Here is a 14,860-nt window from a genome sequence, read left to right as displayed (position 1 = left end):
TTTACTTCACTGAGTTCTCATTTTCTTACCTTAAATGCCATTTACTTTAATGACAAACACTGCAGCTGCTCCACTAATCCATCACATGTTCCTTTCTTATTGGCTTGAGACTCCACGAAGGCCAATTCAGACTCTGATCTTTGGTCTTTGGGTTACAGCTTCATCTGACATCAGCTGTTTAGGACTTAGCTGGTCCGTCTGGAATGTAGAAAGTAGAGAACAGTTCATGAAACAGCCTACTTTCCACTTCCAGGTTATCTAGGGTGTCTTCAGAACAAATTGTAAAAGAAGTATAATAAAATTGTATCTATGTAGCAGAAAAAAGAAAATGAAATATTCAGATACCTTTTGATATTGGATAATGTGCGAAGCATGTCCACACGAACGAAAGTACAGCATAATGTTCATTGGATAGTATGTAGGTAACATTTTTCAGTCAAGGAAATTGCAAATAAAATTCTTCATTAAGGAAGTTGAGGTTCTGGAAGTTTCAGTAACTCACCTATGGTTGAACAAAGTCATTTGTTCCTATGACACACAACTTTTCCTGGGCTGGTCCTGCCTAGCTTGTCAGAATTGGTACATGTCGTACACTTCATGATAATGTATACTGGTAATGGCTGTTTATGGATTGCCAGAGCTGATCATAGCCTGAATGCATATTGGGTTTTGGTTATGTTCATAAATTCCCTCTGTGGCATCACTGAATGTTAACACTTTAATAATTCCTGTTTGTCTCTTGAGATCTTAGTTCATTTGTATTTTCTATAGAAAAATTTATTAAATTCCCTCTTCGGGGTAAACATCCTCTTCCTCACACTCCTACCACATAGTGTGTACTTTTATTTTCAATATTGTCTCAGCTTCATAGGTTTGTATTGTTTTTCCATCTGCCTCATTCAATGATAATCTCTTAGAAGAATGTACTTACACTACGTATCTTTGTGTCCCAGGATATAGTTATGCTCACAATAAATCTTATTTGACCTCAGATGATACCAAATATGGGACTTGGTTTTGCATTTCCTGTTATTTTCTGAGTGTGGTATATTTACATCCTCGTTTCAGAAATGGAGAAATGTAGTCTGAGGGTAGAACCTTAAGATTCTGTCCAGGATCAGTCTTCTAGAAAAACTTAACTATGCATATTTTCTTAATGTGTTCACTTCTTTCATAGCTAAGCACTCTCCAATGCATCATGTCACTCAACTATTTTTTTGTTTAAGATTATGATGGCCACATTGTAAAACTCACAAGGTATGCCCTCTCTTCTCCCTTTACTTGATTTGCCTAGGAATCATTCTTTTCAACTAAAATTCATTCCTTGGCTTTTGTAACACATATAACATACAATCTACTGCTCTTTCTACTCCATCTGGACAAGTTATTCAGAAACCAGTGTGGGATCTTTGTTTGTTTCTCATGCCACATTTGTTCCCATAAGCCTTAGTTACTCTGACAATTTTTAAAAAATCTTGTATATATCAAAGATATGAATTTTTTCAGCACTAACATTTCTTCTGGTCTCTAAGTAACACATACACTATTCACATGATGCCCTTCTTGAATGCCATCCACACTGTTAGCATGTCTGAATCTGAACTAATTGTCTTGGCCCTCAAGAAGCTAATATTCCAGCTAATATTTCCAACTACCTATTTTCTATTCTCCCAATTGTACATGATAGAAGTGGTAATGTTATATTTAACCCTTGATTCTTTTTTAAACACTTGTCAATGGAACCTTGTAGTTGAATCCTGAATGTGTCTTCTTTCCCATACATTTCTTGCTGTCACTGCTTCTGGTCTGAACCAAGGCAGTGGCCTCTCCACTCAACCTCCAATTGTTCTTATTTATAGGGTACCAGTCCTTTAAAAATAGTATTTTACCTAGATTACATTCTGATTAAAGTCTTAAAATATTCCCCATTTCTCTTATGATAAAACAGAAAATCCTAGACATGGCTTACAATGGTCTAGGCTGTTATTGTTCTATTTCTACAAGTTTTTTTATTTTAGCACTAATCAAATTATAATCACATAATTATATTGTGCTCTTCTTTATTTTCTTTTAGAAACTCTTCTTCACTAGAATGCAAATTCCATCAGATCAGTATACATGTATACTGTCTTGATCACAGAATCATAAGAGCCTACCACAACGCCTTCCATGCAAAAGATAGGCAATAAATGCTGAATTCATTAATGAAACTTTCTTTTTGGTGCACTAAAAACAGCTCATTTTTCATAGTCCCTCTTCTACATAATTTTCACAATTAAATATGTTTATCAATTTCTATTAGGGATTAAATTAACCCACATTATGCCCCATATTATTCACTTGTCTTTCTGTTGCTTAATTATTCATGCATAAAACCTTCCTAAGTGGCAAGAACAGTAGTAATAGAAGTAACCAGAGAGAAAGGTACAGCACGTTAAAAAAGAGAGAGACATACACACGTAGAGAATAACGAGACATTTTAGTCTTCTGGGATAAATACTACACTTGATTGTAGCCAAAATGCTGTGAAACGATGGGGATGAGTACTAATTTGAGCATCAATGTTCACGGATATCTCTTCAGATTTGAAAGGTGGTTATTATGGCTACTCTATGAAGGAGGTAAGCTTGCCCCAATTTTTCCATCTTTCATGTTTGTATTTCAAAGCCTTTTCATTATACCTGTGATCCGGTGACAGTGATAAATCCGCTGAGTATGAGTTCATATCCATTGTGGTGAACTCTGAGAAACGCATGTTTTCCTTTTAGAAAAGTTGTTGTATCAATTATTGCCTTCAATTCTGGATATTTTGGCTCTGTCTCACTGCCTTTTTTAAACCTGTAAACCATAGTCTAGCATGGCAGGAAAAATGACCTGTTAGTTTTTTTTAGGCCAACTGTTTCCTCATGTCAGAGTGAATGTAGGCATGCAGATTCAGCCAGGGGGTGGAGTGGAAGATTGTCACAAAATAGTAGTATGTTAAATGCCATGTTGGACATTATTTATTTACCATTACTGAGTCTCATACTCTGGCAATCCCCTACTTGATACTGCATAAATTACATCTCTCTATGACTCAGCATTTCCAGTGAGTTTGTACTTTACAATATTGAAGGTGAGTGCCAGAGTAAAAGGAAAATGAAGGAATGCTGAATCAACTAAAATGCTTCTGTGTTAAAAATTGGGAATTCATAGGATTTAGCTGTTATTTGTATGTTACTCTTTTAATCTCTATCGTTTTGATGTTCAAGTTAGTTCTGGAGAGCTAACAAATGATGTGTATAGAAATATCTTTATAGGTAAAAATATGATTTCCTTATAATTTCATTTACTTGAATTATTAAATCTTTTTCACCCAGGAAATTACTGGCATTTGTTCCTGAAGAAGTGAAAACATTTAGCTTTAACACAGGATATATAACATAATTTTTAGTGAAAAAAAGTTAACTCTCTCTTGGCTTCCATAAACATTGTGGGTTTTTCAAGATTGAACAAAATATGTAGCATTAAGGAACTACAGATTCCTACATGAAAATCAAAGTAAAGCTAAGTCCCTTCATCTTTGTTTCTTGGCAAATTCTGTGGGTTTCTATTTAATTGCAGAACTGAGCCTGCCCGGAGTCTCTCTTTCAAATGCTTCTTTATTAAAATGTTTTTTAAAAAAATCTGATTTAATCTGTTGTTTTCTCTGTGAGGAAAATTCAGAAGCTAAAATGATCTAACATATTTCAAATAGTTTTCAGAATCATCCTTTTAGATGTTATTAATCCAGAAAAATTACAAAAACATACTTAGTGACTGTGGTAATCTACAGGATCATTGTCTAGGGAAACTTGTGGATACTATAGTCCTTCCAAGCTTAACCCTCTATTACTGAAATCTCCGTAAAATAAAATTTCTTTCCCATATTCAGTGGTTAGTGTAAACTGAATGCTGTTAAACCTTCATCCATGGTTGAAATGACATCAGCGCCAAGGAACGCGCTGAGCCAGGTTCTGTGGCTTCCACATCTGTGTAAATGGAGACCTCTGGATGACGCAAATCCCCAGACCACTCTTTCTGTCCACCTCAGGCTGACTTTGGAACTCCAGGTGTAATAAGCCACACACTTTATGCAAGGAAAAGCTACTCTGCTCCATATTTTTTTCCATTTTGAACATTCCCGAAGTCTATTTTGGCAACCTCTACAGTTCAGGAAAAGGCACTGAATACTCTCAGTGTTGGCCCAAGAGCAGTAGCTACCGTTCCCTCCCTTCCTCTGGGGCATTTGGATCAAAACAACTTAGGATAGAATGGATTTTCAGTACTAGCTCTATTTTTCTTTCAGGTGAGATACATGAAAATTTAAAAGGGAGAAATCACTAAATGAGACTCAAAGAACTCAGTGCAGATGTGCTCAATGGCAACAGGGAAGGTTGAGAGGGAGTGGAAGGGGAACTGGAACCAGAGGTTGAAAGGGTTTTTAGTCCTGGGGCAGAAGTAGAAACAGGGTCACGAGTAGGAGTATTTGACTTAACACTGAACGCGAGCGCTTCCATTTCCTTAAGGTTGATGAATGTAAGAGAAAGAACATTCAGTGAGCATCGATCTCACCACAGAAACTCGTGTTTGAGGTGACAAATATGCTAAATATGCAAGTTTGATCATTACAAAATATAATCATGTGTTGAAACTTGGCATTGAACTCCATTCATATGTATGATTATTATTTGTGTTTTCAAAAAAAAAAAGAAGTTCAAAACGGGAGGAAAGTCAAGGGATAAATGGAAAACTCTACCCAATGAATTGTGTTTCTTGAAACACATTCTCTAGGAGAGATGGTCAGCAGAAACGAGGAGCATGGCTAAGGAGAGAACTAGGAACAGTTAGAACTCCAAGATCAAGTGCCAATGGAGGAGGAGGGACATGCATGGCAATGGTTAGCAAGTTAGTATGACTTAGTAACCATGGTTGTAAGCAGGAAGGGATAAACCTTCCATTTTTCAGAAAGATAATGCAAAATTTCCAATACACACAATGAGCAAAAGAAATGTTGAAAATGGAAAAAGAAAATCAAAATAAACTGCAATAGTTCACTTTTATTATTTGACAAAAATGTGTAACCATGGCAACACATCTCTAGAGCGCCTCCTAGGGTTTTGGAAGAATTCTTGGAATAAAGGAGTTAAAATTCAAAGCTTCACTAGTTTCATGGTAAATCCATGTCACGACTTAAGGATTTAGATAGCCCTGGAGTGAGTTTCTGGCAAGGACAGTGTTACGTTTCAGAAGCTGTCTCACAGAAGTTTTGTAGAAGATGATGGCCACCTTTGCAGGACTGGCCATAAATGTTCATAACACACCCAGAACACTTATAACTCTTGTGTTTCACAAAACTCAAATAAGGATCTGCATGTGAAAATATTTTAAAGAATTGCAAAATCCTCCATAAAGGCTATTTTCCCTTACGTTCCACAAAAGCCATTTTATCAACAGTAGTGGCTATATTTAAACCCCTAACAAATCTTATCTATTTTTGTGTGTGTAAACTTCTTAGGTTTTTGCTTTATTGTTATCATGTAATACTGTCTTCACTTTTTAAATAATATTCTTTGACTTCCTATAGTCTTCATTTGAGACAAATTGACTTCACTCATCTCTAAAAATGTCTCCACTTAGCTTTCATTCATTACTACTAAAGTTCTAATGGTTGTTTTCATAGTGTTTGGTAATTCCTTAATTCCTTTGGTAATATACAGTCTTATCTTTGTACTTTCTGTGGATTGATCCTTGTGTTTCTTAAGGCACATGGCTAAAATTGCAAACAAGTTACATGGAAGAAAGGTTTTCAGTTCTTTCATGTTTGTATTTTTGTGGGTATGTGCATTTTCCAGATACCTTGATATATAGCCTAACATTTAGTTACTTTTTGAGAATAGCAGGAATTTTTTTTTTCAGCATGATAACTCTTTTATATTTCCCTTAACAGTTGTTGGTTGGAATCATAGGAAAAATTGATGAGAATAATCCAGAATGAAAAAGAAGTTTTGGACAGTGGGAAAGGCACCCAAAGTGCAAAGGAAAGTAGATAAATGGAATTTACAGAAAGTGATATAAAAGAATGAGATACAGGCCTGGCACAACAGCTCAATGGCTAAATCCTCACCTTGTAAGTGCCAGGAGCCCATATGGGTGCCGGTCCATGTTCTGGCTGCTTCACTGTCTATCCAGCTCCCTGATTATGGCCTGGGAAAGCAGTAATGGATGACCCAAAGCCTTGGGATCCTGTACTTGCGTGGGAGACCTGAAAGAGGCTCCTGGCTCCTGCCTTTAGATCGGCTCAGCTCCAGCCATTGTGGCTGTTTGTGGAGTGAACCAGCAGATGGAAGATCTTTCTGTCTGTCTCACCTTTTCTCCATAAATTTGATTTGCCTTTCAAAAAAAAAGTCTTTAAAAAAGATCAGGATAGAACCTCAAAATATGTATTTGAGAGATGAAAAGACCAGTTGGATTAGAGAACTGGGAGCATTAGTTAATGGAAAAGATAAGGCAGCTATAGCTCCAGGAAAAAAAAAAAAAAAGGAAGTTAGTATGAGGTTTTGACAGTGGAGGTAGCTGCACTAAACTGTACCTTGTAATAAGGTCCAAGATTTTTCATTAGACAGGTGTTGAGCAGGTCAGGATGATCAGCTAGCTAAAACTACCAAGGTGTGGATTACAGAGTCATTCTCAACCCTGACCACACATGACAATCTCTGGTAAATTTTATAACTTCAGTGTTCAGATACCCACAACCAGTGAGGTCAGAGGAAGGATTATGCATTGCCAGGTTTGAACACTTACCAGGCAATCCAAATATGCAATCAGAATTGAGAATTAGGGCTTTGAGCACTTATTTGCCTCTGGTGACGTTCTTATAAGCCTGTTGATGCTCCATCTGTCCTTACCTCTTTTTAAATTAGAGCACTAAGGTAAAATCTATGTGCAACAAATTTTAACATTTCCCTAAGATGTGTAGCCAATTTTAGGACCCACAAAAGTTTAGGACTAGAGATAATGCATCCTGTGATCTAGTGTGCATGACTCATAGAGTGAAATTAAGTTGTGAGACAGCCTCTGTGTGTTAGTACTTGAGGTCTTGCACTTTTTAAGACAAAGAAAGAAATTTAGAAGTTATTGGTGGTTTAGTAGACCTTTCTTATTCAATAAAATTACAGAAACAGAATTTTGAAAATTGGAGGAAAACGTAGAGAAATAATAAACCAGTTCTGTCTTTTACTTTTTGTTGAAAGGAGACCCAGAGAGGATAGCTGAATTGTTCATGGTCATTCAAACAGTTAATAACAAAGTGGGATCTCTGATAGACTTCGTATTTTTTTCTAATCCCAAAAATATTCACTTCATGAAAACTCAGTTCTGACATGGGAACTAGAAAGGATCTAACTATTCATAAAATCTACAAGGAGCATGAACAGGGTCAACTGTTGTGTGCAGAACTCCTGAACAATAGAAGATTGAGAGGTCTTCAAAAAGTTTGTGGGAAATATTCATTGTTTTAGCTCCATATTCCACAAATGTTTCATGTTATTTTTGAGACATTAAAAAGTTAGCTTTCAAAAAGTAAAATCAGGCCATTTCTAAAGAACAAAATCTAACTTTAAACATAGCATTTAAGCTTGTGGCTAAGAGAACATTTAGTGGTTAAGGGACACTCATTGGATAGCCACTTAGTTTGCTGGGGAGGGCAAGAATTATTTGGACCTTTATGCCTGAGAAAGGATGCGGGTTTCTTAAGGTCAGATGCTCAACTGTTAGAGGAAATTTTGCAATCAGTACTTAGACCCTCAATCATGTGGCTCTCATGTGTTTTCATGTTCCCTGAGTCCAATGCCTGAGCTAAACCTAACAGCAAAAATCAAAACAAAAGCAGATCTTTGTAGATAGAGTCAATTGCTATGATCACATTCTGTTTGCTAAATACTTCCTTGTATATTCATGGACTTCAGTTTATTTGTCATCTTTGGAAAAAATGCCGTGTGTACATCCCTCCTACTCTGATTGATATGGTATGGAGCCAGGCTGCTGGCTGCCACCTTCTGCTCTATTCTATTTCCAGCAATGTCCAGGTCTATGCCTTTGCCAGTGGCTATCGTGGTCAGACACTGGATCACGCTGATGAAGCTTAAACACAATTTGAAGGAGGGAAATGTAAATAATTAGATCTTATATTTGGGATTTAAAAAGATTATTGGCTGAGGTGAATGGCCAAAACCTATCAGATGGAAAGCAGTGAGGAGAAAGGAGAGTCCTTGTACTTGGTCACAGCATGTCAGTACACAGGGGAGGAACACGTGCCTTATAGCATTTGAACACCTACTGTTGAGAAGGTTTCCAAGCCTAAAATCCATGGATCATCCAAGTGCTTTACAGGGTCTACAACCCACCTCCCAGAATTTATTTAGTAAATCTATTTTTTCTGTAGACAGATTCTATCACTTTATTACATGTTCAAAATTAGAGAAAGCAGGTTTGATTCAGAAGTTATATCTAGAGAAACAAGAAGGAAATTCTAGACAGCATTAGTCTCAGTGTAAGGAAGAAATTTGTCACATTTTAAGCTAAAAAAAGAATGAGCTACCATGGAAGGGTCCAAATTTTCAGGCAAGATAGAAGGACTTTAAGCAGAGAGGTGATTGAAATGTGTTCCTATAAAACCAATGAAGCCTAAATGGGGAAGAATACCTGAATACAATTAATATACTCCTTACTGTCTTCCTATCTGGTGCAGTTTAAATTCTCAAAGCACTGAGGCCTTGAACCAAGAGCCACGAGCGATGAAACGAAATGTGAGTAGTAAAAAGTGCCTTCTCTGGGCAGATTCTGATTATAGACTGGTTGACACAAAAAGACACCCTAGCAGTTCCATTTTCTCTTTGAGTCTGGAGGATTCACTCTGCAATTAGATCTTTCATGGTACCTGATAAACAAAATGCCTAAAAATTGCTACAATAGTGAAGCTGCCAGGAATTAAAGGATAAGGATATAGTGTAAGGTTAGGCTGACTAAATTTAGCTGCTGTCTCAATATTCACGCTATTGGAAAAATATTACATAGACACTCTGTGCTTTATATTCTCCAATGTAAAATGAGGATGATAGCTTTACCTCTATTATAAGCTGGAAAATCGAATTGAAGAGGACATGTGAAGAATTAAAAACCATGACCAAGAGGTCAGGTAATAGGGTTTATTAACTGAGGATAGTTCAATTCTGTTACAAGCTGTCATTTATTTATTATATGGTATAGCGTAGATTATTTCCCTGGCTTTAGGCCTACCACATTATAAAATGGTGATCATAGTCACATTTGACAAAGAAACTATCCCACTTAATGCTATCCTTTAGAACTGGAAGAATGAGGGAACTCTGGAAAGTTTTATTTAAGAAACTGAGTTAACAATGTTTGTATAGAGTTTCAAGTTTTTGTTAGCACAATAAATGTTTTCTAGCTGTTTAATATTCTCAAGTATGTGAGAGAGTAAATGGCAGGGGTGTGGAGGGATAGGGAGAGATGGGAAGAATGGAAAGACATCCTCCATCTGCTGGTATTCCCCAAATCTGCTGAACAGTGACGGTTGGGTCAGGTCAAAACCAGGATCCCAATGCGCCACGTGGGTCTCCTGAGTAGCTGCGGACAAGCCATCATTTACTGTCTCCCAGGGTACACTAACAGGAAGTTGAATCTGAAGGCATGTAACCAGCACTCAAACTGGCACTCTACTAGGGGAGGATATAGGCGTCCCAAGCGGCGGCCCTACTCTGTGAGGCACAACACACCTGCCCCAGCACATTCATTCTTAATTGGGGAGTAATGTTTTAACTTAGGTTTAGGAAGCATCAGTAAAGTATATCATCTGCTCAGTCACCAAGCTTTGTGTAGATCTTTGCTTGTGTTTTGGGAACGCTCTCTGTAGAATACTACCCAACACATTTGAATTCAGATTATCTGGGAGTTTTTTTTTTTTTTTTTTTTTTTCTCTCTCTCTCTCTGTAGATTTCAAGGGCTTCTCCATTATCCTCATTGGGCTGCTAGCCAAGGCTAGAATTGCCAGGTCTAGAGAGGAGTTCTGCCTTCCAAGCTGAGAGCACTTTGGACATCCCCTAGCAGATGACTAACTCCCCTCTGTTTGAATGTTTTTGAACAGGGAGTGCCCTGCTAATTGGCTAGGGAGTTCATCGTGAGTTATGATATATTAGAGTTTTGTTTTGGTCTTATAGTGCCTTGTGATACTCATTTAATGTGGAAGAATGTTTATGTTCTTAACAGCTAATGAAGACTCATTAAGAGTAATAGAGTTTGCCTTTAAATTTAGATTTGAATGCTAAATCAGTAGAGTGGACACGCACACATCACCAAAGGCTGTTGGTCTGGACGCACCTATTTGAACTTAGTTGTAAAGGTTGGACTGATGTATAATTTGCTAAACAAGCCATCTTCTTTAAAACATGAATTAATAACAACCCCAAACATTTAGGAGGCTTAACATTTTTTCTCTTAAACTCTTTGAAGTATTTCATAAACAACTACAGTAATGCCAACTATGAATCGCTCTTATCTACTTGCCACATCTTTTCTTGACAAAAATCAAAGACTTAAGAAGTTGACAAGACCAAACTTCAAACCTGGGTTCTTGGAGTTCTTTGGAAAGAATGCTTTTTATCAGCAACATATATTTTGGCAAAGGTTCTTGGGGGTTGTCTTTGTTTTTTCCTCACCTGTCATGTCCTGTTTGCCTGATAGCTTATGCATGCAGAGCATTTGAAAGGTAGCTCATGCTAATTTGCAGAGCTAGATTTTTTTCAGGCAGCTGACCTTCTTGGGTATCTGGGAAATGTACCTTCCATTTGTTGTATTTAGTTAAAAGTAGAAAAATCAGACAAGAGGTGGCCATTCATATGACTTTCCTTCATTAGAAGGAAACTTCTCTGGGCCCACCCTCTGAAATCCCTACTATCCGGAATGCTGTAAGAATTGACATCCCTGCTGCTCACTCGCTGCTCATTTAGCCCACACACACACTTTACCACCTGTCTCCGCTGTTATAAATTACCTCTTCCTTGGAGGTTTTCACAGTTCACAACTCTGCTCTTTCCCAATGTTAAATAACTATTAAGAGACCATTTCTTATCTAGTATTCAAAAACATAAGAGCTATAACTTCAAACGCTCCAGTGTTTTTCAGTGTGGAAGCAATTTAACTTTAACAATAAATCCAATATTTAGAGAACTATAAAGTTAGGAGAATAAGCGCCTCTCCCTTTTTCACACCTGAAAGACACAATTATGTTGATTTTCCAATGGCTTTCCAGTGCTATCCAAAAATACACATTGCCCTTGAGCAGTTCTGCCTGGTGAGGATCCAGTTAAGCAAGCAGATTCTGCGTGAGGCAAGATAACTTTACAAGTGGAAGGCAAAAGGCAGGCTGGTAAGGGGAGCACATGTATGCAGTGTTCCCACCATGCTGTGATCGGTGCTCCCCTCACCAGCATATCCTCTCACAGGTAGAACTGGAGTTTATGAGGAAGGAGAGAAGACGGAATTCTGCAAATTCAGAATTCTGCAAATTCGGAAAGTTCATAGTGAGGGAAGTACTCTGAAATACAAAAGTCAAGGCTGTAAAATTCCATTAAACAATTATATGCCAAGAGATAATGCAATAAATACTGATAAAATAATTTAGCAGAATATAAAATATCAAAGTGGTAAAAACAAATAACAATGCATATTTTATGTAGTATACATTGTTTCTTACCTATAAGTAGATAAAATATCCCCTGCTAGGCTTTTAAGAATGCTGCCTGTGGGATATGCCTGCTGCCTAGTGGTTAAGACACTGGTAAAGACGTCTGTTTCCCAAACTGGAATACTGGATTCATTACTGTTAGAGACCACCACAAAACTTGTGGGGAGCGGTGTGCTGGAGCTGACCCCACGCGTATGATAGGCAGTCGCAAGATGGCGGCTGGCCGAGGGCCAGGAGGTGGGGTTGGTCCCGCCAGTAGGCAAACAGGAAGTGGGATAGGCTGATGTGCTTGCTGCGATTATGTCATTGCTATTGGCCTATCAGGTAGCACTCAGTGGACCCACGGGGAGAAGTGATTGGTGGAGAGCTGTATATAAGCAGCCCCCTTTCGGCACTAAAGTTTCGTTCGTTCGTTCGTTCGTTCGTTCGTTCGTTCGTTCGTTCGTTCGTTCGTTCGTTCGTTCGTTCGTTCGTTCGTTCGTTCGTTCGTTCGTTCGTGTGTTCGTGTTTTTCCAGACCCTCGAGAGTGTGAGAGTGTGCCTCGTTAGTTAGTGTTGCTGCTGGTCGGCGACAAAACCAACCACAACGTCAAATCCCTGGAGAAGGTGTGTGTTGACTTGATGAGAAGAGTGTGCTGACTTGATCAGAGGAGCAAAGGAGAAGAATCTGAAAGTGAAAGGACCAGTTCGGATGCCCACCAAGACTTTGCGAATCACTACCAGATAAACGCCCTGTGGGGAAGGGTCCTAGACCTGGGACGGCTTCCAGATGAGGATCCACAAGCGGCTCATCCACCTGCACAGTCCTTCCAAGATTGTGAAGCAGATTACCTCCATCAGCATTAAGCCAGGAGTGGGGGTAGAGGTCACCATCACAGATGCACAAGCCCACTGGCCCACTGACTATTTTAATAAATTGATTGCCAGTTGTTAAAAAAACAAACTGGTTAGGGAAATTGTGTATGCTCACTTGATAGGCAGTAAAGCCAACTGGTGGCACCTGAGTGCTGAAAGTCTTTAGTGCCAGGCACAGGTAGCTATTACTTAATCCCCAGGTTCCCTGAGGGTTAGGGCTAAGGTTCTCATAGACGGAGTCTGGGGCTGAGAGGTGGCCCTTCAGCTCCAGATTGGTTTGTGTGCTCATGGATTCCCTTTTCTAGCAATATCATCTCCTTTAGGAAATGTGGTAATAGCAAAGTGAAAGCCAGTCTCGGGGCTCAATTCAGGTGGTAGTTACTGTTTGCTTGGGGTCATGGGTTCCTGGAAAAGAAGCCACTGAAGACAAATGCAAGCATCAGGATATTATCCCAGAGGAATATAGATGACTTCATGAGTCTTGTGTTCAGAGACCCTATAGGGCTGGCTACACCACTCTCAATGCAGTGAGCTAATTCTAGTTAGGGGTTGCTTTGCAAAAAAGCAGGGCAAGGAAACTGTAAGCTAAGTGAAGGAGACTGGGAGACCCTGAAGATGGTGAGAAACGTCACCTGAGACTGCCTATTCCTTGATGATGGACTCAGACTCATGAATGCAGTGAGCAGCCAGGTTTTATTCTCAACATTGCAAGATGAGAAGCAGGTGGCAGGCACTCTTGAGACAGACACCAAGCATCCTTTTATCTCCTTGTGTGCATGTCTCTTTCCCCAGCTCCTCACTGGCTGAGTACTTCAGAAATGACAATCTTCCTAGAGGTTACTTAAAACCAGACAAGTGATTGGGTGCCCAGCTTATTTGCTGGGCAAACACAAGTGGGGATGATTGGTTGGGATTGTGGTAGAGGCCTTGTGTGGGAAGACATGCTATAGTTGTTAAGTATTGTTTGAGTACCACTTGTTTTAAAACCACACTACATGCAGCTGGAGGTCTATGTGTGGCCAGACTGAGGCTGACCATGATCTCAGAATAAACTATAAAGCATTTTCTTGCAACCTCAGAAGGAGGATGATCATCCTTTGACAAGGCCTAGCATCTGGAGGAGAAGAAGGCAAAGGATTTATATTGTCCCTTAGTTTAGACACTATATCTGATCTGTAAATTTTTTGTTTTATATTCCCATCAACTCTTATGTTAATAAAATATTAATAAAAACAGAATAAGTTTGATGTAGTTTATAGATACAATTCTAATATAATCCTCCTTTCTCCTTTTCCCTCTTCCTGTTTTCTATTTTTAAATAGTTTTTGAAATGATGTATTTTAAATTTACTGTATCGTTGAAGTTCTAGTGTTCCACTAAGCAAACTTTTTTAAAAATATAAAGCATTGCTAAATACCACAGTTCAGCAGGAATATAGGCATGGCTATAAACAATAATGAACTGAAAAGATATAAGTTTCACTCGCATGTAGTAAATTTCAAAATGATCACAGATCGTTAAAAGAGACAGCTGTAGCATGATGTGTTTAGCAGCACTATTCGTAGTAACCAAAACGGATTCAGCCAAGGTGTCTACAGTCAGAGGAATGGATTTAAACATTATTTTCTTTTTTGTTACTTCAGCTGCACATTAGTCATTCAATAGCATGTTATTTAACTTCATGCCTTTGTGGCTTTCTACTGTTGATTTTGTTTTGTGGCTTTTCATTTAAGAGGATGTATAGTAACTGTAATAAAGACTATCATATCCAGATATGATGGTACAATGCAACACGCATCTCTACTTACAAATCAAAGTTGGCCTCGCAATGAAACTGTTAAATATATCTTGATAGGGCCCGGCGGTGTGGCCTAGTGGCTAAAGTCCTCGCCCTGAATGCGCCAGGATCCCAATATGCATAACAGTTCTAATCCTGGCAGCCCCACTTCCCATCCAGCTCCCTGTTTGTGGCCTGGGAAAGCAGTAGAGGACGGCCCAAAGCCTTGGGACCCTGCACCCATGAGGGATGCCCAGAAGAAGTTCCTGGATCCTGGCTTCGGATCGGCATAGCATCGGCCATTGTGCTCACTTGGGGAGTGAATCTTCGTCTCTGTCTCTCCTCCTCTCTGTATATCTGACTTTCCAATAAATAAATAAATCTTTTTAAAAAAATGTTGATAAAAGGATGCTGGACTCTCTGCCATTGTCCATGCCCTCAATGTGG

This window comes from Ochotona curzoniae, unplaced genomic scaffold (assembly GCF_017591425.1).
Source record: "Ochotona curzoniae isolate NIBS_2020 unplaced genomic scaffold, NIBS_Ocur_1.0 contig_2210, whole genome shotgun sequence".
In the NCBI taxonomy this organism is placed as follows: Eukaryota; Metazoa; Chordata; class Mammalia; order Lagomorpha; family Ochotonidae; genus Ochotona; species Ochotona curzoniae.
This window is presented reverse-complemented; position numbering follows the sequence as displayed.